Source organism: Sturnira hondurensis, unplaced genomic scaffold (assembly GCF_014824575.4).
Source record: "Sturnira hondurensis isolate 20B ecotype Veracruz unplaced genomic scaffold, ASM1482457v3 Scaffold0002638, whole genome shotgun sequence".
In the NCBI taxonomy this organism is placed as follows: domain Eukaryota; kingdom Metazoa; phylum Chordata; class Mammalia; order Chiroptera; family Phyllostomidae; genus Sturnira; species Sturnira hondurensis.
In genome coordinates, this window is record NW_028075269.1 from 8981528 (window position 1) to 9005550 (window position 24023).

Consider the following 24023-nt stretch of genomic DNA (forward strand, 5'->3'; position numbering starts at 1 on the left):
TTATGCTTGGAGAGGGGGGTGGAGAAAGAGAGAGCAACATCAGTGTGCAAGAGAAGCATGGATTGGTTGCCTCTAGCACGCCCCCAAGCAGGGACTACGCCTGCAGCCCAGGCATGTTCCCTGACCAGGAAGTGAACCAGTGACCCTCAGGTTTGTGGGACAATGCCTAACCCACTGAGCCACACCAGTCAGGGCTGTAATTCCTTTAAAAGAGGATAAAGCATTTTGTCTCAGAAACAGGGAAAAAATGCAATGTCAATATTAATTGAAAAAAACTAGCTTATAGAAATTCATTCATTTTTGATTATAAGCAGCCAAACTGATTTTTATTTTAATGAGAGGGACAATTAGTCACTATATTAGCATTTAAAGAAATGTTTATATTAAGAAAAGGTGAGGAGAGAGAAGTAGATGTGAAGCAGAAGACAAATCCCAACATCCTACTTTTTGCTACATAGATCTTCGATTGGACAAGGAAAAAGCAGCAGTTAGGATATTCCTGAGACTTCCATGATTTCTCAAGTTCAAGAATACCTGCGCAAAATACAGTTTCTCATATAATGATACACACAAAGTAACTGAGAGATACATGTCCATTTCAGACCCTGAATGGAAGTTATTGTGACTAGCTAGGAGAGAACAACAAAGACTCATTAAGACACGGATGCTGAGTGATGTACTCTGCTCAATAGCTAAATAATTCACTCACACAGCAGCCTCTCTATCAGAGCAATTCAAAATCCTGCCATTTCAAAATCACCTTCAGGGCTGCTCATGAATTGTTCAAACCTATAATGTTAAATCTAGTGTAAGACTTGTGTAGAGGATATATTTTTATTTTCTAGAACTGTAAATTCAAGGAGCTCTGATCCCCATAACCTATGAAGATTTTACAGTATTTAAAACTATTTATTTTGAGTCATTGCCAGAGGAAATAACTGCCATCACTTCAAGGTTTAAAGCAGTAAATAGTGTTTTAAATGTGACTGTAGCATCAAAATAACCTGAGAACTGAATTCAAAATCCAAATTCCCAGGCTCCCATCAGAGAGCTACAGGGGAGCAAGGCTGCAGAATCTGCAGTTTTAATGAGCTCCCAGAAAGGAAAGCCAGTAAAAAACTTTGTGCTGCTATTTGAGAGCACTGAGATATATTAAACACTTACACAAATTTAACAAAATTTAACCATTATTTTAAACTGAATGTTAAGTTTAAGATAATTCTATAAATTGTCATTAAATTTTATAATGCGAATATTTCAATAATTTAAAAAACACAATGTTATTTTCTGAGGTTAACTTTTTACATATACCCAAAACCAAAACACAAACACATTTTTATGTTTAGAAAGCATGAGCAGTCACTACTTTTAATATAATCAACTACCAGCCTCCAGTGAAATACTAAAACCATTTCATTCATCTCCACTAATAATGCCCCTAAGGCTACATAATCCCTGTGTTTCAGGACAATATACAAGTTGTATGAGCAATAGTTGAAGGATATGCACTAACATGAAGAGGTATCATTTAGCATTATCACTGACTAGCTGTCAAGGTGCCAGTCTACAGTTCATGAATGGCTCTCGATATGATACCAGGTCTCAGACATTACCAGAGGAGAAAAAAGAGTTTATCATCTCTAAATCAAGACTTGCTATGATTCACACCCTGCTATTTTGTTACACCTAACTTACTCCTTTCTTAAAATAAAAATTTCTCTTCTAGTTTCTTACCCTTTATCTCTTTCTCTTATCTCTAAAAATACCTCCCTTAACTCTTGCTGATGCCATCAGGAGTCGTTTATGTACCGTATTTTGCCTTGTATAATGTGCAACTTTTTTGCCCCAATTTTTGAAGGAGAAATAGGATGTGCATTATACATGGGTAGTACTAATTCTCTTTCTATATACTGTAAAATGAAAGACTTTTTCCCCTGGAAGTTTGGGCCAAAACATGGGTGCACATTATACACAGGAAAATACAGTGACAGAGAAAGTTAATATTTGTAGTTTTTAGAGATAAGTAAAATTTATGTTATCAATAAGGTATTAAAGTCAAGTGACCTACATTTATCTGAAAAGAATGTATATCATTGAGAAGACTTTATGTTTATAATGAATTTAATTAATATGAATTTATTTGGGACTTTCCAAATGAAATAACCATCTCTAATCATATAAGAATAATGCCCAGGATGGAGAAGGAAAAAACACTCTCCAGAGCCATTCAGTAACCAAGTGAATAAAAAGTAGAAAAGTGAATCATGATCATGTTTAATAAAAGCTTTAAGACAAATTTTGTTTTGAAAGGAAAGCTACTTAAAAAAAAATAAGTATAATACGGTTAACTACCTTAGAAAGTTAACCTGAGGAAATACATTGCCAGGCAAAATAATTCAAAACTACATATAAACCAAATATTTTATATTTAAAGTAAGAGTAATTATATTCTGAGAATAAAAGAAAGATTTTGTTTATTGATTTGAGAGAGGGACAAACATCATTTTGTTGTTCTCTTTATTTATGCTTCATTGGTTGCTTCTGGTATACGCCCTGACTGGGGATCAAATGCAGTCTTGGCATATTGGGGCGATGCTCTAACCAACTGAGGTACCTGTTCAGGGCCAAAAGAAGGATTTCAGACTACTTATTTCATCGACAGATCTTTTCATTATGATAATGCAATTTTAAGTAAACAGTGTTTCCAACAGCAAAAATACTATTAGAAAATTTAAAAATTCTTTTTAAATTAATGTAATGCAATTCACCAAAAATATTAAGTTTTCTCATTAATTCATTTTAAATGTGACAACAAATGAAGAAACACATTTTGGAATATAATAGTTCAGATGCCATTAAAATAAAATCCATGAAGAATGACAAGTTTGCTAGGTAGGTCTGACCAAAGAGTGCTATATAAACTTTATTATATTTCATTTGTTGATGTTCCTAATAAAGACTTCACATAAAAAAGAATAAAATGTACTATATGTAAACAGAGGCTATACATAAATCAATATATCGTATATAATGCATGATTATATTTTAGTTATTATAATTTCAAAAATACTTGTCACTTACATTTAGTTAAGATTTAAGAGTTTTAAAACACGATCAAGGTTTTCTAATCTATTTTTTAAAGACAAAGCTACTAAATTAAAAAACACAGTAAGATAAAAATCAAGTTCTATGAATAAATATTTTAAAAGTAAGTACTCTAGGATCATAACACTGACAACACTAATTATCTTTTCTAGTCTTGGCAGTTTTGTGGCATCCTGTTTGGGTGACTGATGGGATAATTTCACTTCATTTTCTCTCCTGTTATTCTGGACCACAAAAATGAAGAATATTAAAATAATGAACATCTCTAAACAAAGTACTTGATAAAGTTTTTAGTTGAAATAAAATGCTTAAAAAAATAAACCCCAATTAACTAATATATGATTCCAGAGCAAATAAGTAAATCCCATCTTCTAAAGGAAAACTTTAACTAAGAATTTCTGATTTTAAAAAAATGCCTATATGGTATTAACATTATGTTATGACTTTTACATATTAAGACCCTACACTTTCATAAAAAACCCTTTTTGTCAACAGTATAAGCTAGCATTACCATAATTATAAAAAATGTGTCTATATTTTATATCATTTAATATTTTACTCACGAAAAATATTTAAATAGCAGGAATCACAGCAGTTGTAAACAGGTAAAATGTATGACAAAGTATTCCGATTCCTTATACCTATAAATATTTTATTTAATTTACTGATAATGGCTTTATATCCAAAACACTAAAATATTTAATATTTAATCTCAAATATAAAGCTTCTCCAATAGCGAATATATATCACTCAAATGAAAAAAGCTATAAAAGACATTATTAATCAACTTTTCAAACTGAACATTTAAATAAATTTAAGTCATACATCGTTTATAGTGTATATGTCTTACATATTTTATAAGTCAAATAGCTAAGGCCCCATATTTTAAATAATTAATAAAAAGCACTTTCTTTGCCTTGATCACCTGATTTGTTAGTTGTGTATAAAATTAATCACCATTAGGATAGAAATCGCTTTCAGCTTCATGAATGACATCCAAGAGATGGGAAAGGATTAGTTCTCAGTCGCTGCCAGTTACAGCGCCAGGTGGCTTTTTCTGCAGTGAAGGTGTTACCGATAATCCCATTACACTGGTACTAAATCTTGCAGACATCAAAATTATCACCAAGGTTCCTTTTCATCCCATCCTTTCCAAATGACTGGAAGTCGCTTCACCTGAAAGAAGTCAAATCCACATGCAGCTGCTGTTTTAGCAGGCAGCAAACTCCCTGAGAATGCCAGTCGTGATTCAATTTTGCTGTGCTGGTGGCCCCCTATTCCCTGTCCAATAATACATCTGTTAAAAAATCCTACAGCTACAAATCAAGTTTAATCCTACCAGGGACCTCATGTTGGTCTTGTCTTCCAAAGAGGCAGCAGGTTCTGCTGTCTATCTTTGCCAGAGTCTGGGGAATACCCTTTAAATCCCAGCCCTACTTAGAAGAATAAGCTAAGGATCACAAAACATGACCTCAAAAACCCTGATATGACTATATTCTGACCCAGAGGCATTCATTCTAGGTGAAGATTAGAACTTTGCATAATAAGATTACACAGCAAGTGAATGATATCAAGGGACTATCCATATGCAGCCGTCTGCTTTTCTATAGCCAGCCTGTGCTCTGCAATATGCAGTACAGACGAAAACGAGCTTGGTCTTTCTAGCTGAAATAAAATAGATTCACATAAATTAGTTGGCCATTTCCAGATTCCTAAATCCCCTATTACATCTTTTATTGACAGCTCCTGTGAGGATAGCACAAATGTTATTCCTTTTTATTCTGTGCTTCAGTAACAATCATGCTCTGTAATTGAAATGTACATAGATTATGGCTCAAAATTAACATCTTGTTTGCTGTAATCTTGGATTACAATTCACTGTGTACATAATAAAATTAGGAAATCAATGGATGGATTTATCAGCTCCAAGAAACTAGAGGTATTGTTTAAAGAACAGTTTAACATTTTGTGCCAACACTTTAAATGCAGAAGTCGCAGAGAGAAGTCAATAAAAATTTAAGTGACTAAAAGAATACAACATGCATCAGCCAATATCTGTATAAATTAGATTACATATGAATAAGCTCAATTCCCTCAAAATTTAGAAAATATGAAAAATTCAGAGATCTCATGAGCACATCATTTTTCTCTCTAAATCATTCTTGAGCAAAAAAGTCAATTACATATAAGAAGATCTCTACTTTTCATAAAGTACAGAAGTAGTACTTTATACAAAGCACCTTGAGCATTTTATACTTTCAGATACTTGAGTAAATTCAAATCATTTATAATTCAAAGTTTTAGAATTTTTACCTATATGTTTTTGAAGTACTTAGTGAAATAACTTCTCCTTATATTGGAATATATACAGAACACTTAAAATGCATAAAACCCTGGAGATATTTAGAAAACAATACTTTATGTTCAGCTTTTTTCTTCTAAGTTTAAAGCTATACCAGCTCTTAGCAAACATGAAAAAAGACATTAATACCATGGACACAAATGCTGATAGAGAATAGTTCTAAGAAGGCAAAGAGGAATTCTCAAGTTTATATTTCTTTAAAAAGTACTAAGATTTGACATGCAATTCTTGTAAAACTAAGCTTGTTGGTATATTTGAAATAGGACTTATTTGACAAGTTCTATTTGCCCACAATTGCTAAGGAACATACTGCATCCCTTATATTAGCCATTATCTCTTTGTCATCAGACTATCCATAAGCATAGCTATACAATATCTGCTAAGTACTCAGGAGTCAGTGACATAATTCTGATTCTGTATGTTAAACAGGAAGATGTCTACCAATAGTGTAAGTGGTAGAGTTACAAAAAACAGTGTGTAACTTCAACTATATAGTACAGGAATACTCTTTGATTACCTTGATTAGGATACTACTAGAAAAATAATGAGGGATGCAAGAAAATATATATGTCTGTTATGACATTTATATGTAATACTTTAGAGCTGTACTATTCAATAAAGTAGCCACTAGCTACACACGGCTATTGAACACTGGAAATGTGACTACTCCAAACTGAGAGGTATTGTAAGGATAAAATATACACTTCATTTTGAAGACTTACTACAAAGAAAAAGTAAAACATTTTATATTGATTATGTGTTGAAAATATAACAATCTAGATAGTATGAGTTAAATAAAAATACATAATATACATATACACATATATATACATATATATATATACATATATGACTCTCATATTTCATCTGGACAGAAACTAAAGCAGAGAGCTATTATGGAAGAACAGACATTCCAGTGTCAAATCTGATAGATAAGCTTAGTAAAGAAAGAACAAAAAGCAGTCTTTTTAGTCTAATTCATATTTTTAGCTGCAGGGCAGTAATGAAGAAGAAGGGACCAGACAAATTGCTGACCATCATGTACCAAAAAAGAATAATGTTTCACACTTACAAAAACACTTTAGTAAGTATTGGCTTTTGGAAAAAGTTCACCTTGGGCAACTTCATAAAAGACTGGTGAGGACTATTGAGTTTAAAAAACAGCAACTTCAAAAAACATGTCTGGATTTAGCAAGGACCATGAGTTTTTTCTAAGGTGCTACAGAAGTATTTATATTCAAAATTTAAAAAGCACCATAAGTAATTAACTATAGAGATGAGAAGCATTTATTTCAGAATTTTAGCATAATAAAAACATTTGGAAAAGGGTCCATTTTATAAATTATTAGAAAGCTGCTTTTCCATTAGTCTTCTCATTAGCCATCAATGTAGGTTTGAAAAAATTCATTAACAAAAGTTTTACAAAAAGGAGGAAAACTGTAAAGAGTTAAAACATAAAATATATTCATAATTCAATTAAAAGAAGTTAATGGTAGATTTAGCATGACCACAGAAAATTGATATTATATAATTAAAATATAAGGTCTATCTTTGTCAAACATTGGAATATTCAATATAAACAATAGTATATAAATATTTAACTCATTTAAAAATTGCTTTTCATAATTATCCCTTTATAATATTTATCTAAAACATTAAGGCTAAAGAAAAAATATGAGAATCAATAAATAAAGTGGACAATATCTAAGTCAGTCCTTTAAAACCTAGCCATGCCACTTTTTCCTACCCTTTTAAAATCACGTGTTTCTTTCCTTTTCTGGTTACAAGCATCACATATACACACAGACACACAATCACATAAAAACAAAACAATGACAATAAAAAAAACTTTCTAACCATCCATATATGAGAGCAATGATATTCAGTCTAAGTTAATCCCCAGACATCCAAATTCATGAATAAAAATTCATCAGTTTTAAATACACTGAGCCTATTAAGCAAGAACAAAAGCATATGCACAAAAGAGCTTTTAATATATTTCAAAGCCCACAAGAGCCATGGTCTCATTAAAATTATAAATTACACAAACATGGAATGAAGATTCAAACTGCAGTGCAGCTAAGCAGATTACAGAAAACCTCGCGTTCCATATGATAACACACCATGGCCCTCCCAGATGGGGGCTTGGAACAAAAAGGCCATCACCACAGCTAGGGAAAACCTCCTTGTGATCTCTGGTTTCTGTTCAGCAGATGACAGCCAAATCATATGTTGATTATTCTGTTTGTGCTGCTAAGCTTGTAAGACGGAATAAAAGCGATATGATCTATTGTGAACCCAATGTTAATGTGTTGCTCCACTCATAAATAATATACTGAATTTATTTTGAAACTATCTTTTATCTGAATTTTAGTTTTTAAATGCATGAATTAAAATAAAAGACAAGATAAAATATCATTTAATCTGATGATTTAGACTAAGAAATGTAGATGACAAGTGAAAAATATCTAAGTGCTTAGCTAAGATTTAAGTACAATCACCTTACTATAATTTCAGTGCTGTGATCAGAGATAAAACACATTTTTAAATAGGCAATTGCTCTCATTAAGAAATATAAATGTAAAATTACAAAATACAATAAGTTAGTAATACACATTACTGACAAGATAAAAACTAAAATACCAGGAAATATATAAACACTTTTTGGCACTACAAATATATAATAGCACATAATCAGATCATGTCTCATATATTTCTGAATAATAAAAAGTATCACTGAAGACCTTATGAAAGTTCACAACTTATACACAAATGGATGCTCACAGGAAAACCTACTCAAAAATTAAAACCTAATTTTTTTCTCAATTAAATATCCTAAACTTTAATAAAGTAAAATGAGGCAACTGGGAGTATGCCTGTAAATACTTCATCAAATTTTATATTTCATGGATAAAAATTTTTATGAATACTAGTATTATTAAAAATTTTGAAAATCATAACATTTCTTTTTCCACCCCAGAAATTCCTCCCTAAAAAATCTAGTAGACTCTTCTTAAAGGCAAACAACATAAACAAAGCAGTACATTAAAGCTGACATTGAAGCAAACATAAATAAATACACTGTTTTCTTAAGGGGTATTTTGCAAAAAGCAAATAATAACGAATACATCATTAACATAAATCCACCTCATTTTTCTATCTAAAGATATAGATTCTTGATTCTTAAAAGCAGAGTAGCCCTGGCTGGTGTGGCTCAGTGGATTGAGTGCGGGCCTGTGAACCAGAGGATCGCGGTTCGATTCCCAGTCAGGGCACATGCCTGGGTTGCAGGCGGGTTCCCTGCAGGCCAACTCCCAGCAGGGGACGCACAAAAGGCAACCGTACATTGATGTTTCTCTCCCTCTCTCCTTCCCCTCTAAAGATAAATAAATAAATAAAATCTTTAAAAAAAAATAAAAATAAAAAAAATAAAAAGCAGAGTAAAATTTCATGTTAAGCAGAGCCTAACATGAAAATAGAGTCTAAAACTGCAGAACTAAAAAGGTAAAACAGTAACACTTTAAAAGACCCGAACATCATTGGAGTAGACAATTATTTCTTAAATGTGATGACAAAAAGCACTAAACATAAATGACAAACTAGACTACGTGAAAAATGACAAACTAGACTACGTGAAAGTCATAATTATCTGTTCATCAAAAGGTTGAAAGGGCAAACCTCTGAGTAGGAAAAAGGTTTGCAATGCCTACTTTCAATGAAGGATTCATATTCCAAATATATAAAGAACATCTACAAATCAAAGAAAAAGCCCAACAGAAAAGTAGACAAAAGAAATGAACAGGTACTTCAAGAGAGAATAACAAAATAGGTAATGTACATATGAAAGGTGCTCAGTTTGACTAATCATCAACTAGAAAGTAAAACAATACGGGTTTACTACTTCTCCACAGCAGAATCTAAAAACTAAAACAGGTGGGAAAAGGATCCAGTGTCAACAAAGATGTGGAGCAATGAGAACTCTCATATGAAAAGTAAACTAGTACGACCACGTTAGAAACTGGCACTGGTGACATAAGTTGGACATATATATGCCTATGATCCAGTAATTTTGCTCCTAGACATATCCACAAATGAAACTTAAATATGTTAACCAAGATATGTATTAGAAAGTTATTTAGTAGCTTTATATAGAAACCACCCAAATGTCAATTACCAGAATGGATAAAAAAAATAGTTGTGAAATACTCATATAATAAAATGCAACAATGAAAATGAACAAAGAACAACTACATGCAACAATGTAAGCAAATCTCAAGAAATAAAGTTGAGCAAAGGAAACCAAAAATAGACTGTAAAATTCTCTAAATAAAATACAGAAACAAACAAGACAATGCCACTCACAGTGAAGGTAGTGGTTATTTTAGCACATGGGAGGGAACAGGAAGGTGTTTCTGGGTGCTGATAATGTCTTTTATCTGAGTGCGGTTGCATGGGGTTATTTGGCTTCTAAAACATTTATTGAGCAATCTATGCATTTTTGGTAGATAGAGCTTTCATTAAAAAGGCAGTTTTATACACAAATACAGAGATATACAGAGGTGGTCAAAATTCTTTTCATAAGAAATTTAGGAACAAAAAGCTAAAGGTTCTGATACTACTTATTTGGATAATCACATTTTCATCTCAATAGCTGAGAAAGTTCCTGGACTCTTACAAATGGAGGAGCAACAGCCCTTCACTCTATCGCCTTTCCCCATTCCTCAACCTGTAATGCCGTATTTTCAGATACCTGGCTTTTGTGTCAGGAGTAGCTTCTGCTGCTGCTGTTGCTGCTGTTACAACAGCTCCTAAAATAGCCTCAGGCTTGAAATTTTGCCCTTATGTGGGAAAAGTAGCACAGAAGAAAAGGCAGTATAAAGAATATATGTTTGCTATTTCTCCCCTTGTCCTCAAACTTTGTAAGATTTTATTTGTTAATTATGAAAGCTTATTACCAAATTTAATAGGAATCCCTTGAAAACTTTTATCATTTTTCAATGCAGATGAAGAAAATATAATCATTCTTTAATATCAATATCATACCAATAAAGTGAAACTTCATAATGATATGATAAACCATGCTACTCATTGTATCCCACTTAAATATTTTCCCTATTTTTATACTAGAATCAACATATAATTTACAACACTGTTTTTATCACATCAAAAAGATACTTTAAGAAATAAGATTTTAAAAATCATCAAAAGATTATAGAGTTCATTTATATAAAAATATTTCCTCAGTGCTTACTATCCACCAAACTCTGGGAGTAAAGCAGTAAAACTATAACACACTCACACATTCAAAAATACTACACAGCAGAAATAAAGAACTCCTACACTTTGGGACATTGTGGATGGAATTGGAAAGCATTATGTTAAGTGAAATAAGCCAGGCAGTGGAAGACAAATACCATATAATCTCACCTATAAGTGGAACCTAATCAACAAAACAAATGGGCAAAAAGGAACCAGTTTGAAATAAAGAACAAACTGACAGTGACCCTGAGTGAAGGCAGGAGGGAGTAATCGGGGAAAGAAGAGGAAGGGGCAAGCAAAGGAACAGAAATAGAGGACTCATGGGCACGGAGGGGGATGGGGCATTGACTGTGGGAGTAGGGGGAGAACACGGTAAGGGTGAGCAACAGGGGAAAAGGGCAGGGCAACTGTAAATAAACAACATAAAAAATTTAAATATCATTTTAAAAAAAGAACCACAGTTCTGATGCTATAAAAAGAAATAAGAGCACACCAAGTGTAACGCAGTAGTAAGTTTCAGCTGTCATCTAAAGCTCACACTGAAAACTAACACTGTCTCTCCCCTTGTCTATTAACCTTCTCATGTGTAGAGCACCCCAGATTTTAACTTCCCCCCAGTTTTCAACCCTACACTCTATCATTAAACTAACCCTGAATGAAAGCCTTTTTCCAAACCTAAAACATGAATAAATAAATAAATAAAACCATCTGAAAGATATAGAGCAAAAGTCCCGTCTTCTATTTTCCTCACCCATCCACACACAAGATTTATACATTCTTCTAGATTTTCTTTATGTAAATATGACTATCTCTAAATATTCATATTTCGAACAAAGTTTACAATATACTGTTTGAACTCTGCTCTTGTCAAATAACAACATGTTTGAAAACTTCCCAAATCTGCATATAGAGAACATCCTTTCTTTTTTTTTTTTTACAGCTATAGAGTATAGATATGCCACAGATCATTTAACAAGTACCCTATTGGTAGACACTAGGGGTGTTTCCAACAGTTTGCTACTACAAAAAAAAACCCTACAAATAAAACTCCTATACATGTTATATTTTAAGTGCACAAGTATATCTGTAAAACATTCCCATAATTGGTACTGAGACAAACGTGTGAATGCATTGTCCTTTTCCTAGGAGTCGCCAATTTATGTGGGTTGGGTCATTTTGCACTTCAACCACGCATGGGTCTCAGATGTGCCCTAAAAAAAGCTATGCCTCTCTTCCAGCCTCTAAGATATTTTGTTTATAGAGCAAATTCTGAAAGATGTTCTCATTGCAAAAATCCACAGGAAGCCCTTTTTTTCTTTTTCCCTAAATGCACATGCAAAATTTGTTGATTTATTAAGTTTAAGAGCAAACGAATTTTCAAATTAAAAAACACCTCTCTGCCCTGGCTGGTGTAGCTCAGTGGATTGAGTACAGGCCTGTGAACCAGAGAATCGTGGTTCAATTCCCAGTCAGGGCACATGCCTGGGTTGCAGGCCAGTTCCCAGCAGAGGACGCATGAGAAGCAACCATACATTGATATTTCTCTCCCTCTCTCCTCCCCTTCCCCTCTAATGATAAATAAAATCTTTTAATTAATAAATAAATAAATAAATAAAGTGTTAAAAAAATAAAAACACCTCTCTGACACTGGAGATCATCACAGTGATGCCTACTGTCCTGGAATAGCAATTGCATATCTCCCCCAAAACCTCCTGCAGTCCAACAACTAATACATTCCCCACTCCACTATTTTCTTTAAACACTTTCAATAGTTTATGGGTGAGCATTCAAATGCATTTCACTTTCAAATGAACATTTTCCTAAAGCACTTAAATGTTATCATGAAACCAAATCTGTTATTTCTATATTTTCCTTTAAGAAGCTATCATTTGAAAGGTGGTTTCATCTTCATGATTGCCATTTTCAATAGGTAGTCTCCCCTAATACACTGTTTTCATTTAACTGCTCATCCTATCAAATATTTTCTAATTAGAAAACAACCAGAAGGGAGGTGGAGGGGATAATGAGGGGAAGGGTTTTCAGGAACAACTATAAAGGACACATGGGCAAAACCAAAGGCAGGGTGGAAGCAAGGGAGGGAGGGAGGTAGGCTTGGTTGGAGTGGGGAGTGAGTGGAAGGAGTGGTAGGGGGTAAATGGATACAACTGTAATTGAACAATAACAAAATAATTAAAAAATAATAAACCAACCACTTAAGTCCACTGGACTTTCTACGTGAAGGAATCCTTAAGTAAATCCAGTTTCAGTATCACTGTTTCATAACAAAAGAGGTGCATGATAATTTTTATTCCCTGAATGAGAATGCATCTACAATGCAATCCACGTTTCATTTCAATCATTCAGAAATCAGCTGCAAATAATCTCAGTCCTCTCAAACAAACTGGCTAGCCTGGAGATGGACCCCAAAATAAATTTTAAAAACCTGCCACCTATTCTAGGCTTTTAGCCAGTCAATTGGAAAGAACCATACTTAAGCTCCAACCTAAGCAATATATAGTGTTAGGCAAATGCTGATTTTAATATTAGAGTCAATATAATGCACAGACAGCAAAAAGAAAAAAATAAGAATTACCTAACAAAGTTTACACAAAACAAAACATATCACAAGTACCCGCAGAACACAAAAGTTTATTAGCCTAGTACAACCTAGGAGAACTACACAGCATAGTGGTCTCTGAGGAAATCAAATAAATTCTGTGAAATGACTGATGTTTACAAGGTCAACTTTGAGCCACCAAAACAGAATTTAAATTATACTATTTGTCTTGTTTAAAAAACAGAAGGGCAAATTTTAGATTTTAGAAGCCTTTTAGAAATACATTCCTACCAAACAAATTTTGGCACATAAAAGGGTAAGATTCACTCATCTACAAAATTAACAGATGAGAAATATTTCATTCATTAACAATAACCCATGAATGAGGCTACTCAAAGTAAAATTCTCACTCAAAGTTAGAATATACTATGGCTGCCTTTTGAAAGAGGAACCATAATAAAGTACAATAACATTTGGGTGGCTTTAAATATAACATTCCCTATGCTAAGCCAGTTCTTGGTTAATAAAAGAATATCTGATAATATTTGAAAACTAGTCAGGCAAATTTTCCACTTGAATGGCTGGACACACTCAAGAAAATATCCTGATTTCACTTTTCACTATGTTTTCTTTAAGTTACAGCTGCCAAGTGGACAGGTTGGTCTGGTTTCTAGCTCCAACTTGCTAAATGACCTTGTTCAAGTGACTCGATCTCTCTAGCCCTCCTTAGTTTCTTCATCAGTAAAGCTGTTAATAGAAAATATGACATGACAGTAAACAATAAATCTGCTAATAAAGTAAAACAAAGAGTTACTATGTTAGACCCTATGTCTATATCTGTATTATATCTATATATTTATTTGTCCATTCATCCTCACCCAAGCACATGCTTATTGATTTTAGATGGAAGGGAAGGGAGGGGGAAAGAGGAAGAGAGCATTGAGGTGAGAAACACTGATGGACACCTCGTGTATACTCCCTGGTTGGGAACCAAACCCGCAACCTAAGCATGTACCCTGACCGGGGACCTAACAGACAACCTTTCGGTGTACAGGACGACACTCAACCAATGGTGCCACCCAGCCAGGGCTGTATCTGTACTATTTATATACTATTTGTTTAAACTATCACATATTATAGGGCACCTTACTATATATTTAACGTCTACAGTAAAAGAAACTCTAATCCCTTCAGAATCTTTTCCAATATTTAATGTTACTTTCATGATATAATAAATTTCTCATGCATTCACTTAAATTAATTTAAAATACCACTATAATAAATTCTCTTTAACCTGAAAATGAGACTTTTTCTACATGACACATACAAAAAACATATGGAATGTAAAAGAACATTCATGGCAATGTCATTTATAACAGACAAACTGTAGAAACAACCCAAACATCTACCAATAGTAGAATAAATGAATTGCCATATTCATTCCAAAGGAATAATATATGGGGCTGGCAAAAAAACTCATTTGTTTTTTCCATAACATGGCTCTAGAAACACTTAGTTGTCTTCAACTTCATTCAAAACAACCTTGTTAGACTGTACTGTAGCGGTCATATGGGTGTGTACTTAAAAATACTGCAGTTGGTGAATTTTTGTGTAGCCATTTCAATACTGAAGATGGAAGAAAATATGCAACATTTTCAGTATATTATGCTTTATTATTTAAAGAAAGGTAAAAATGTAACTGAAATGCAAAAAAATAAAAGATGTGTACAGTGTATGGAGAAGGTATGGTGACTGATCAAACATTTCAGAAAGTGGTTTGCAAACTTTTGTGCTGGAGATTTCTCACTGTAGGATGCTCCAGAGTTGGGTAGACCACTTGAAGTTGATAATGATCAAATCAAGACATTAATTGAGAACACTCAATGTTACATCATTTGGGAGATAGCCAATATACTTTATATTTGAATATAAAATATTCAAATCAATAAAGTTATTGGTAAAAATGAAAATGTGTCTTTTATTTTGTGGAAAAAACATTCAGATTTTTTAGCCAACTCAATACTAATAATGAAAATGAATGAAATAAAACTACATACAACTACCTTTGAAACATAATGCTGAGTAAAGGAAGAACGAATACATATAGTTAGCCTGGCTGGTGTAGGTCGGTCAATTGAGCACAGGCCTGCAAACCAAACAACCATGGTTCAATTCCCAGTCAGGGCACATGCCTGTGTTGCAGGCCAGTTCCCAGCAGGGGACGCACTAGAGGAAACCATATATTGATATTTCTCTCCCTCTCTTCTTCTCTTCCCCTCTAAAGATAAAAAAATAAAATCTTTTTAAAAAATAATACATGAATTGTACACAGTGGCTCTCACCAGGTGACCCACCCAAGTCCCATGTCACCTGGTACCCCAGCCGTCACCCCACCTGCCAGGAACTCTTTGATAAAGCCTGGAGACCCTGCTGCTGAGTGGGCCGCTAACCATTAGAGCTAAAGAGGATGGCACCTCCATGGAGAGCAAGGACTTCTTCCAGCTGTTGGAAGGCAACACATGCCTGATGGTGCTGCAGTTGGCACACAGTGGGAGCCCCATCGAGAATGGGTGCTGTCATATGGCCTGGCCTGTGAGAAGCCCAAGCACAGCAAGGGCATCATCCTCATTACATTCAGCACATACAAGCAAACCCTCAAGACCTCTTTTGCAGCCTGAACATAAAAGCCACAATCTATAGCTCTACTCGTGATTTTTGACTTTCAAGGACATGGCCCCAAAAGAGTACTTAAGAAGCTCCTTCAGCCCTGGCTGGTATAGCTCAGTGCATTGAGTGTGGGCCTGTGAACCAAAGAATCACAGTTCGATTCCCAGTCAGGGCACACGCCTGGGTTGTGGGCCAGTTCCCAGCAGGGGACGCATGGGAAGCAACCATACATTGATAGTTCTCTCCTTAACCCTTCCCCTCTAAAGATAAATACATAAAATTTAAAAAAAAAAAGAAGTTCCTTTAGTTGGACCTTCAGGTTGCTGCAAGGCCTGGGCCACATATCACTGGAAATTTCCTCCACCCTTCATCATGCAATGGAGTGGGCGTGGCAGTGGCAGTGGCAGCAGCTGAGTCCCCACCATCCCTCCTCAGGAAAGGCTCTGGGCTTCTGGCCGTAGATGTGTTCCCAGAGACACACACTAAGTCCTCTTGAGAGTATCAGGTTTGAGGACACGCAGGTAGTGCAAACTAGATAACTCACCTGACTTCTCTACTGTTCTCTGACTGCACTGTGATAGGCCCCATCGACATAAGGCCTTCCATTCCCAGCCTATACCCTTCCCTGAAGAACGCTGTCCCTTTCCAGCCAGTTTTCCAGCCTCCCCCTTACCCTGAAAGACCACAAACCTGTCGCCACGCATCTTGATCCCACCATGATTGCTGGTCCATCTACATTCCTTACAACTCCTCCAATCCCTGGGCTTCCCAGAACACTGAAGATAGATAGCCCTCTCTTACTTTACCTCCCTCCCCTCCCCAAATTAAAATGTTTGCAAAAAAGAATACATTATGATTCCATAAACATTTGAGACAAAAAGTACACATTGCTGAGCAATACACAATATAAAAGTAATAAAATACTATAAATAATTACCATAAATATAAAGACATTGGTTACTTGTAAAGAAAAGGAGGATTATATTAACAGCATCTGAGATACCGGTAATGACCTTGGGAAACATGGATGTCTGCTTTATACTTACTCATTTTACTGTCCATTTATGTTTTCATATGATGTTTATTTTACAATAAAAATTTCAAAACAATATATTTTCTAAAATAATATATTTTTGCAGAGAAGGAAGAAAAAGCTTTTCATTTTTACTGACAATTTTATTTTCTTGGTCTACATTTCAAATTTTTATTGCAATATTTTCATAATAAAGAAACAAATCACTATGCCTAACTCTCCATAATCCTAATTAAGAGTAGATGCCCCAGGCTTTCCAAATGGCTATCAAAAAGGTACCAGGCTATTAAAGAGTGTAAGATCAGCTACTGTGTTAAGCCTTGTTTAGTTCATGTTGTTTCTGTCACTTTTCTTTCTTTCCAAGGAAATTTCTGATTACTGTCAAAATAAATCTACCTTATATCCAGGCAATAATTTTATTCAGGTTGCACTCCAAAAAATATAACAATATTTTAGATCAAAAGTAGGAAGAGAAACACTTTTAATTTACACGGTTTTAAAACAACTTTGGGAGCACCTATGCACGCGTCCAATGTGAGGGCTTGTGACAGAATGGACAGTCATGACACATGAGTTCAAACCAGTGTCATTCCGTGCAAGTATCCACTGTATACAATATAATGTCAGGTGACTCATTCGACATAGACCCAACAATGCCCAATACTGGAGCTGTTTCAATACTTCCTTTAGAAAAACAATAATACAGGGAATTTACTACAAAAAAGATAACAACAATTTAAAAACTGACTTATACAAACACATATATCCTCACACACACAATTTAGGAAATCCTAAAAGATCCATCCCCTAGAAGCACCCTTCAGTGTACGTTTGTTATAACTTCTAGATGCCACTAAACAGGAAGTAGACAATGACATTTAAAAGCAAGACTACCAGCACTTTCAACGGTATCACTCACCATAACTGAGTTACTTTTGTTGGATACTATTTGTGTGTGTGTGTGTGAATGCAGTCAAGGGTTCCCCTCTTCAGTGGGTCCAGCTAACCAGTTATTTGCCCATCTATTAAGTGCCAACTTTCAAAAATGACAGTGTCCAGCAGGGAGCAGCATTAGGGCATTCATAACAGTTAACCTGAACATGAACCAGAGAGGAAAAAAAAGGAGGGAAAAAGAGCCCACTTACCATAGGTCTGTTCTACAACACATTCAATATTTAGGGTAGCTGCAGAGCTTCCTGAAAAAAGCTTCTAAAACATGTTGCAAAGCATATATCAGTGATCCATGGCTTCAGCATTCCTAAAGCAGAAAATCAAAATTCAATTAGGTGAGGGCCTCTCTCAGCCACATTGAGTTAAATTATTATATGACTAAATGTCTCTCAGTTGTTAAGATACATCTCCCTCTTTGGCAGGTCAATGGGATTTTGAATTTAGATATTCAATGACATTTTAGATAATGAATTTAAAAAACAGAATATTAAAGTCCTTTATCTATAAGAAAATTTCAAGTAGAAGAAGAAAGTAACTGGGTGACAATATATCAACCAACCTAGAGAAACCTGTGTTCAAGCACTTAAAGAAGTTGATACCCAACCACACATAGTTCTGATGTATCAAATTCTTCTACAAGAATTTACAAATCATTTAGAGGACCTAACATTCATTTCTACATGTCAGCATGACTATCTGAAGTTAATTTTAAGCATGAAAGGGCACCAAAGTAGTCTGTAATGCTGATATGTTAAGACAATCATTCAGTCAGATACTCACGGAATATGAATGCTTATGATATTGTTGAAAAACTCTAAGACCAGCTATATGACAAAGGCAAAACATATTATGCTGATACTATTTTAGACATTGAAACCTGCTGCTTATTCCACTATAACTCCATGTCAGTTCTTATGGCTTAGAAAAAGTTTTATCACCATTTTGATTTGAAATGTTATAAGTTAGCTCTGAATGTTTCCCTGTGACATTTGAGAGTCAACACCAAAAACTAATTCTTTGCCATTAAAAGAAGGTAACAGCATATGAATATCCACCTTAAAATATACAATTACATACAACAGAATATACAGTATCACATCAATATTAATATTTAAATATTAATATTTATTTGAAATTTAATGAGTAGTAAAGGTTCCTACTATTTTCTTCTGTCAAAATGGTAGGAGAATCTTGAGTGTATGATTTCAAGACTAATAAGTATCATTAATTTGACTGAAGCTGAAAGAAACACTCATATATTAATCTTCTACCCTTTATCATTAAGCTCTTTATGATATTATTATCATTTGCTCTCCTTAAAGTCTTCCTCTTATCCCGTTTCCTGTCATTGCTATTGTACATTGCACTTTTCTGACACTTACTCATGTCAGCCAATCTAACTTCACTCTCTTTACTGTTTCAACCCTAATTGTTGCTTTATTCAATCTCCTCTGTTTATGACCCTACCATCTTTTTCCTTTTTATTTTAGGACCCTTAAAAGTGAGACTTTTTTTTTCTGTAATGCATCTGCTTAAATATATTCTTTCACCCATGTGTAGGTACCATGCTTGACCTTAACAATCTCATGTGATTGAGACTCAGCTACATATACTCAAATTATATTGTTGCTACTTGCAAAAAATATTTTTCTGAGTTATTTACCTATTTGAAGAACTCATTAAATATTTTGGAGTTAGTATTGAAACACCCCAAAATCTCAAGGAAATCTGACCTCACAAACTCATTCCAGTCAATTTGAGTTGAACACTGTTCTAATAAAGAGGTGATTTAGGACCTTACTACATTGGTATGAATACTGAGTAAAAAAAAATTTTAAAGTCAATGAAATTTTAGTGCTATTTTTTCATTTGCTCATGCACTTGTGTATAATATCCTCAGTAAAAAAGCAAGGACACATTAAATAACCCTCCACCTCTAACATATTATAAAATCTGAAAAAAAAGTGGTTTCCTTATTCAGTACTCTTCAATATGAGTATTAACTTGGACAGATTATTGTGAGGCAATTCATAACAAAATGTGCACAAACTTTGAAATTTTTATATTATAAACAGATTAGATAACACATTTATAATGTATTTACCTAAAAAGAGACTATAGTGTACTGAGTGGTGTCCCGCCCCAATTCCCCCAAATTCACATCCACTTAGAACTTAAGAATGTGGCCTTATTAGGATATAGGGTCTTTGTAGATATAATCAAGATAAGGATCAAAAATGAAAAAGAAAGCCCATTATAAAAAACAGAACAAGTAACTCTGGAGAAATCAGAGATAAGTAGGGAGAGAATAAAAAGAAAACAGATTCTATTTAACATCTTCCGAGACAGTAAATAAGATATTGCACCTATAAAACAAGGGGTATGAAAAAGCAGAATTAAAAAACAAAGAGTAGAATTTAAGGATATTTTAAGATAGAATACCTGTCTTTCTTACTACCACATACCTTCATATACAAAAAATATGAAAATTGGAACAAAAACTGAACAAATACAGAGGAACAACCCAAAGAGAGTAATAATCTCTCTGTGGCACCTGAAGACTTCTCAAAATATCAGACTGGAATCCTCGAAGAAAGATGGTCCCACTATGTGGTTACTTGGGTGATAATACACGTTGGTAATGGAACTCTCAGACTGTGATTTTATATAGCTGATTTCATCTTTTTTGGGAGGGGAACATCTTTATTTTTTTAGATTTTATTATTATAGAAAAGTTTTAGGGTTACAGAAAAATTGAGAGTAAGATACAGAGAATTTCCACATATTCCTGACCCTACATATATATAGCTTCCCCCTTTATCACTCACCAGAATGGTACTAGGTTGGCCAAAAAGTCCACATGGTTTTTTCCACAAAATAAAAAGTTCTCATTTTCACCAATAACTTTATTGATTTGGATATTTTAAGTATGTTGGTTATCTGCTGCACAATATAACACTGATTGTTCTCAATTAATGTCTCAATTTGATCCCTATCAACTTCAACTGGTCTACCCAACCATGGAGCATCATCCACAGAGAAATCTCCAGCACAAAACTCCGCAATCCACTTTTGACACGTTTGATCAGTCTTGATACCTTCTCCACATACTGCACAAATCTTTCTTTTTTTTTTTTTTTTTTTGGTGTTTCCGTTACATTTTTACCTTTCTTTTTTGCCTCTAGTTTTTTATTGCTTCATTGCTGTTCAATTACAGTTGTCTGCATTTTCTCCCCAACACAGCCCCCAAATACCAGTCAAATCCACCTCCCTCCCTTGCTTCCACCCTCCCCCTTAGTTTTGTCCATGTGTCCTTTACCATTTTTACCTTTCTTGAAATAGCATAATATGCTGAAAATGTTGCATATATTTTTCCATCTTCAATATTGAAATGGCTACACAAAAATTCACCAATTTTAGTAGATTACATTTTAAATGCACACTGACATGACATCTGTCACAATACAATCTAACAAAAGTGTTTTTGAATGATGTTAAAGACACCTAAGAGCTACTAGAATCATTTTATGGAAAAATCAAAATTCTGGCCAACCTAATACTTTTTTTTCCAATACCAAGAATGAACCTAACCTGAAACAACACAATCACCTAAAATCCAGTTTACTCTAGGGTTCCCTTCTGGTGCTGTATATTCTATGGATTTGGACCAAAGTATAATTACATATATCCATCATTATACCATACAGAATATTTTCACTGCCCTAAAAATCTGTGCTTTGCCTATTCATCTATCCCCCCAACCAACCCTGGTAACCAATGATCCTTTTTATTGTTGTTATAGTTTTGCCTTTTCCAGAATATCATATAGTTGGAATCAGTATGTAGATTTTACAGATTGCTTTTTTATGCTTAGTAATTTGCATTTACATCTTCTCCATGCCTTTTGATGGTTTGATAGCTCATTTGTTTTTAGCACTGAAAAAAGTCCATTGTCTGGATGTACCACACTTCATTTATCCATTCGCCTACTGAAGGATATCTTGATTGCTTTCAAGACTGGACAATTATGAATAAAGCTGCTATAACCATCCATGGGCAGATTTTTATGGGAATGTCTTCAACTCCTTTGAGTAAATATCAAGTAGCACAACTGCTGGATCATGTGGAAAGAGTATATTTAGTTCTCTAAACTGTCTTCCAAAATGCCTACACCATTTTGCATTCCTGTCGACAATGCATGTGAGTTCCTGTGACCCCACATCCTAGCCAGCATTTGGTATTGCCAGTATTCTGGATGTTGGCCATTACAATAGGTATGCACTTGTATCTCGATGTTGTTTCAATTTGCATTCCCCTGATGGCATATGGTGTGGAGCACCTTTTCATATGCTTACTTGCCTTCTGTATCTTCTTTGGTCAGGTCTGTTAAGGTTTCTGGCCTATTTTCAAATCAGGTTGTTTTCTTGCTATTAAGAGTTCTTTGTATATTTTGAATAGTACTTTATTAAATGTATGTTTTGCAAATATTTTCTCCCAGTCTGTAGCATTTCCTCCCATTCCCTTGACATTGTCTTTCATAGTTTTTCACTTTTGTGTGAAGTCCAGTTTACTGATTATTTCTTCTGTGGATCATGTCTTTGGTGTTGCATCTAAGAAAAGCATCACGCAAAGCATCGCCATACCCAAGGTTCTCTAGGTTTCCTCTTATGTGATCTTCCAGGTCTTTTATAGGTGTGTATTTTACATTTAGGTATGTATTCCACTTTGAGTTACTTTCTGTGAAAGGTGTAGTAAGGACTGTCTAGATTCTTTTTTTTTTTTTTGCATGTTATAATGTCCAGGTGTTAACGCATAAATTGTTTAAAAAGTCATCTAGACCACTGTGTTGCCTTTGCATAACAGTCGACTATAGTTGAGTCTATTTCCGCTCTCCCTATTCTACTCCACCAATATGTCTATTCTTTTGCCCAAAGCACATTGTTTTGATTACAATAGCTTTGTAGTAAGTCTTAGTTTGGTGGCATTAGTCTTTCAACTTTGTTCTTCTTTCAGTATTGTGTTGGCTATTCTTGGTCTTTTGCCTCTCCGTGTAACCTAAGGATCAACTTATAAACATCTACAAAGTAACTTGCTGGGATTTTTATTGGAATTGCATTGAATCTATAGGTCGTGTTGGGGGGAATTGGCATTGTGACAACATTAAGTCTCCTATCCATGAAAATGGAATGTCTCCAATTATTTAGTTCTTCTTTGATTTTGTTCATCAGAGTAGTTTTCCTCATATATGTCTTGTATTTTTTTTAGATTTATGCCTAAGTATTTCATTTCCACTTGTTCATTGTTGGTATATTGGAGCTAATTTCATTTTGACAGGATGGTGAGGTGGCTTTATTGAAATGTGTAGGCTGAAATGAGATTTGAATATTATATAGAAGTTAACTGGTGGCCTTTTGGAAGAATGGAACATGGTGAGTACAGTAGAATAAATGCATGTCAGAGTGTAGAGTAAGGGAATTTATACATTGCTTACAGAAGTAGAGGGAACTATATGCAGGTCCTTAAGAAATTGTGTTTCTGGCCCTGGCTGGTGTGGCTCAATCAATTGAGCACTGGACTGCAAAGCAAAGGGTCACCTGTTTGGTTCCCAGCCAGGGCACATGCCTGGGTTGTGGGCTGCATCCCCAGTGGGAGGCACGTGGAGGGCAACCACACACTGATGTTTCTCTCCCTCTTCCTCTCCCTTCCCCTCTGTCTAAAAAACAAATAAATATTTTTTGAAAAAAAAGTTGTGTTTCTATATTATGTGATCATACTTCTCTTTTGAAAAGATCAGGATGGCTCTTGAATGGATAATGTACCACAGGACAACCAAAGATGAGGGCCAAATGCATTGGGATGGATTAGAGAACTATTAAGAGGTAAACTCCACAGGTCCTGGTAATGGACAGGATACAGTAAAATGCAGCTTGCGAGAGAAATTAAGTGTAGTGAATGTAGTTCCACAGCTTAGGAAACAAATTTCTACAAATTGTCCTATCATTTAATGATACAAAACACTCAAGAAAGTTCGGTCTGAGGCACTATGAGTTTGAGGTTCCACTAAGACTTTTAAGTGACAGGTAAAGTAT

General features: G+C 34.5%; 1 protein-coding gene and 1 pseudogene across 5 annotated transcripts in view; one reads left to right on the plus strand and one right to left on the minus strand.

Moving 5' to 3' along the window:
• Positions 1 to 24023, minus strand: part of IMMP1L (inner mitochondrial membrane peptidase subunit 1) — a 56427-nt gene that overhangs the window by 28257 nt on the left and 4147 nt on the right. For 4 of the 5 annotated variants that reach the window (XM_037040444.1, XM_037040443.1, XM_037040442.1 and 1 more), the window contains exon 2: positions 18129 to 18241. The gene's annotated coding sequence lies outside the window, so the exon portion shown is untranslated. Of the gene's footprint in view, positions 1 to 15733; positions 15874 to 18128; positions 18242 to 24023 lie in introns of all 5 variants that reach the window. The other variant, XM_037040445.1, reaches the window with a different exon arrangement.
• LOC118983196 (cell death activator CIDE-B-like) lies at positions 8937 to 16411 on the plus strand (annotated as a pseudogene).